The 4,897-nt window shown below is 38.8% G+C and overlaps 1 pseudogene; it reads right to left on the reverse strand.

Annotated features, from left to right (window-relative positions):
• Window positions 1–2,789: 2,789 nt before the first annotated feature.
• Window positions 2,790–3,711, reverse strand: LOC122910632 (annotated as a pseudogene).
• Window positions 3,712–4,897: the final 1,186 nt, after the last annotated feature.

Below are 4,897 nucleotides of genomic sequence, written 5' to 3' on the forward strand. Positions count from 1 at the left end.
TATTTTCCTTGGCTTTCCTTTTTTGTTCAGACATTCCTTATGTGATGAGCAAGATGGTCTCTGAAGCTACGTATGCATAAGCTGCCATCTTTGCAATCCTGGATAAAGGTGATACCAATGGTAGTAACAGTAATAGTAGCTGGTATTCAACTATATTTACTGAAAATTTACTTTATTCCAAGACATTTTAAAGTCATTTAACATCCATTCATATTCAAAGAATGTTATGAAGAGGTGTATTATTTTTCATATTTTACATATGAGGGAAGAAAAACTAATTTTTGCTAAGTCTAAGTTCCTGACACAAATTTATACCTAAGGCAGATTTCATATAGCATGTCCAGCCCAGTTTAAATTCTACCCTTGTGACCAGGGAAAATGTGCAATACTCTTGAAAGAGGAAAATGTGCTAAAACTACCAATCCTTTACAGGTTAACAACTGAAACGCATCATGATCCACATCCAAATTTCAATGGCTAACCTTGAATTCAACAAATCATTGACTGTCATAACTAAGACATTGCAAGGAAGGCAGAAAAAAATTAGGAATGTAATTTGTATTCTAGATTTAAGAAGTTAAAGAGGAGAAGCAATAAGTAAAAAATGCAGAATTATAAGAAAATGAGTAGAAACAAAGGGCGAATGAAGAGTAACAAGGTTGAGATTGCATGCAATAGAAAAAAAATCGAAATAAAACAATTACAGTAGCCAATTTTATTGAGAACCTATTATGTGCAGCACACAATTAACCAACCTGGCAGATACTTATATTTCATATACTATCCAGAAGATGTAACTGAGGTTGAGTTGAAATATGTAACTCCCATAAAGTAACATAGCTACAAAATTATTGAGCCTGGTTTCAATCCAGGACATCAGACTCTATGATGTTCTCTCACTGAGGGCTCTAATTCCTGAATAACATAGGACATGGGTAGAATTTACTTAATTTATTTCAGGGAAAAAAAATACACCTTGAACTACCAAAATGCTTTATATCTTATATATTTAAATAATTCTTTAATATTATCCTGGAAATTTGTAATTTGTAATTCTAATTCAGAAAATGTAGAAACATATTCTACCTTACATTGAAAATAAGCCCAGAACAGCATTTTTTTTTTTTAAAGATTTTATTTATTTATTTGAGAGAGAGACAGTGAGAGAGAGCATGAGCGAGGAGAAGGTCAGAGAGCGAAGCAGACTCCCCATGGAGCTGGGAGCCCGATGTGGGACTCGATCCCGGGACTCCAGGATCATGCCCTGAGCCGAAGGCAGTCGTCCAACCAACTGAGCCACCCAGGCGTCCCGCCCAGAACAGCATTTTATAAATAAAATTAATGAACACATAATGAAATCCTGGTGATATTGCTGCAGTCCACTGTGAAATACAATCCCAGAAAGTACCATTATATATCAAAATAAAAATACATTTTGCTAAGTTGGTAGGAATGATACACTTATATCATTTCAAATATTTATATTATTTCAAAGTTTAAGGACCAAAAGGTCTACTTTTACTTTGTGGTATGCTTCTTCCAGTGTCAGATAAAATGTTAAAAACCATCCTTTGAATTAAAAAAAAAAAAAAACTATCTTATAGTTTATCACCGCAGAGCTCATTTGGTATCAGTTAGTCCTTTTTCTTTGTGAGGTTGGAGCTGGGAACAACTCAAGGTCAAGTCACTCGGCAAGTAAGAACTTGGTAACAGAGCACCGCAGGCAGTGAACTTCAGTCCAAATTCAAACACTGAATGGTCTGCTATGTTAGCACACTATCCTAGAGTAGACTTTATAACACATGAGGATTTTATAAGTTTAACAAATCATACCTTTAAATTTTGTTTTCAGGTGAGGTGAAACTATCTCTGTCTTTGCATAGGAAGAAGTCAATAGTAACTATTTTTTTATTATTTATTTTTATTTAAAAAAAATTTTTTTAAGTAGGCTTCATGCCCAGTGTGGAACCCAACGTGGAGCTTGAACTCATGACCCTGAGATCGAGACCCGAACGGAGATCAAGAATCAGACGCTTAACCAACTGGGCTACCCAGGCACCCCAATTATGACTTTAATATTAACAATATTTTATTTTATTATTTTACTTTTTAGATTTAGGCATTTTTTTAAAAACCAGGTTTGTTTTTTTCCCCCAAATTCCTGGTTTAATAAGGACTTGTTTATTTTGAAAAAGAAGGGTCCCAAACATCAGGCTGTTCACAAAAAAATCCCACAGTATCAACTTTAGAAAACAAATCTTAAGATTATTACACTAATTATTTTTCTAGAGGACACATTTGACATGCCAACTCTCATTCACAAAAGTACACTGGTACACTTGTGTTCACCAGCCCCACATAGCAGCCTTATGCAGGGTATAACACACATACCTCTAACTTGAAGCTGCTCTCAGGTGCTACTCAACTAATGCAACTGCCTCTGCAGTTAGGGAAGCAACTACTGAGCTCATGTATGAATGGAAAGAACTGTACTCTCTGAATAATGAGAGATTATTTTGGAGACAGCTGATAAAAATCACACATCCTTTTTGCTTGTAAGTCATAAAGAGGTATCAAATAAGACTTAATATAACTACTAGGAGTGTCAAAGGAACCAAAAATGGGACTAGGCCAGGGCGATATGAATTAATGAACATGGGAAGGACAAGGATGGGGAAAACAGTGAGCAGAGAGAAGACACCAGGGGAGAGGATCTGGCGAATATTTTGATCTTAGACAAGCACCGAGGTAAAGAAATAACGGGGCACGTAATGGCAACCACTATGCACTTAGGAGTCATCCTTGCCATTGGTGTTGTCTCTGTCATCCTCTCCCTCCTCAGCCTCTTTTTCATCGTCCTTGATCAACCCCAGCTGGCCATCCCCCTAATCTTCATTATCATTTTCATCATTATCATGAGTAGGTCCCCCTCCTCAGCAGAGTCATCTGTACCCGCCCCCACACTCCACCTTCACATCGGTCTCCTCTTTCTTCAGGGAGCTGCTGCTCTGCTCCTCTTCTGACTTACCATTCTTCACCTCTCCTTGTTTGCTCTGTTTTTTCTCCAAATTTTTCCAGGATTTCCAGTAGAGAATCCACTTTTTGTTTTATCTGGGTCAACTCCTTCTTAATGGCCTGAAGGTCATCGTCTTTCAACTTTCCAGACTTGGAAGAAGATCCTCACTGTTCACTCTTAGAATTGAAGCCACTTTTGCCCCTTCGTGAGGTGTTTCCTAATACACGCTGGCATCTTGAAGGAACTACAGCCCAAGCAGGAGGAGGAGGAGGAGGAATATGTGCTGGGTAACTATACATCTTGTCATAATAACTTCATTGAAAGTCACCGTCCAAGTCATAAGAGTTGCTGAGTAGATGGGACGGAGAAGGGTGTTCTGGAACTGACCCATGCATCTCTGCTGCAGATCATTTCACACCTGCGTTTCCTCAGTTCACCTTTGGCTCTGAAGCCAGATTAATATCTAAAACCTGGCCAGCAATCATTCTGCCATCCTCTCCTGCCACAGCAGCCCGGGCATTTCTCTCATTAACATACTAAACAAAGGCAAGCCCTTATGAACCCACAATTTTGCCGTATTTCCAGAAGATGGCCTCCACATCAGATTTCTTAACCACAAGAGCATTGAGATTCCCAACAAATACACGGGAGTTCATGGAGCGAGCATCTGTCTTGTTGGTAACATTGCTGGCCATCTTCTTTGATGTTAAGGTTCCTCACAAAGCCGAAAGATGTAGCTGAAGACCAAAAAAAATCTCACAGGGCAGGGAAGGGAGAAGAGATTGGATTCTGAATCTCTTGCTCCCAGGTTCTACGTGGAGAAGTCAACTGCTGCTTGAGGTCGATGATGTGGCCACACTGCTCAGTCTTCGTCTCTTCACAAAATGGCCTAGAGTTTGGCATTTTACTTTCTTTTGAATATGTCACGTTTCGCAAGCTAGGAAGACAGAATCAAACCAAGGCAGTCTAGTCCTCTAGGGATCCAGGACAACTCTTGCGATCTCTGGCAGAATGGCATCATGATACAAGGTGCTAATGATGGGCTTATAATCTCTAAATAATAACAATTTATCTACATTTTTTCCCCTTAGGAAACATCTGAAAGTCCAGTCCTTAAAGGCATGATACATGAGCATCTCTATCTACAAAGAAAAAAATGACCCAAATCATATGCTGGCCAGTTTACTGGTAGACCAAATCAAAGCTGACCAATGACTAGTGAACAGAGGAAGTATTTACCTTTTGGAAACTCACTCTGAGGTTTAAAAAAAAGTCCTGGCTGCTCTTAGTAAGAAAGCAAGTAAAAAATGTTGCAGATGCACACACACTGGTACTTGATTTTGTCAAGGTTTTCCACTAGAATACAAAGCTAGAGATGAGTGTAGGAATAAGATACTTAGATGTTTTCTAAGTATAAATTTCAAATAAATTACCAGGTTTCAAAATAAATTACCAGCAATATGAAATTGGCATACTGAATTCTTCCATTTGCCACCAGAACAAAATGACAATGAGGAGTATTTCAAAGAAATGCTCAACTACAGGAAAGGTGGTAGTAATAACACCTTCCACTACAGAATAACCTCTGGCTTTCCCATACCATTAACACTGCTACTCTTGCAAGATACATGTGCATGCAGAAAAACTTGTCAGCTGTTGCCAGGGCCAGGAGATGTAAAAATAGAGCATGTCCTGATTAGTTAATTTGTGACGATAAGCTCAGGTGATAACTTGGGGATGGACCCATAAAATCTGGCCATTCTTTTGTTTAACAAATGAAAACTGCAGAGTTCCTCAGTCCTTTGCCACAGTTTCTGCTCGATATCCTAAACCTGGCTTCAGTCCCATCTGTGACACATCTGCTCAGTGTTGGGGGTGGCA

The sequence above is a fragment of the Neovison vison genome, chromosome 6 (assembly GCF_020171115.1).
Source record: "Neovison vison isolate M4711 chromosome 6, ASM_NN_V1, whole genome shotgun sequence".
Classification (NCBI taxonomy): Eukaryota; Metazoa; Chordata; class Mammalia; order Carnivora; family Mustelidae; genus Neogale; species Neogale vison.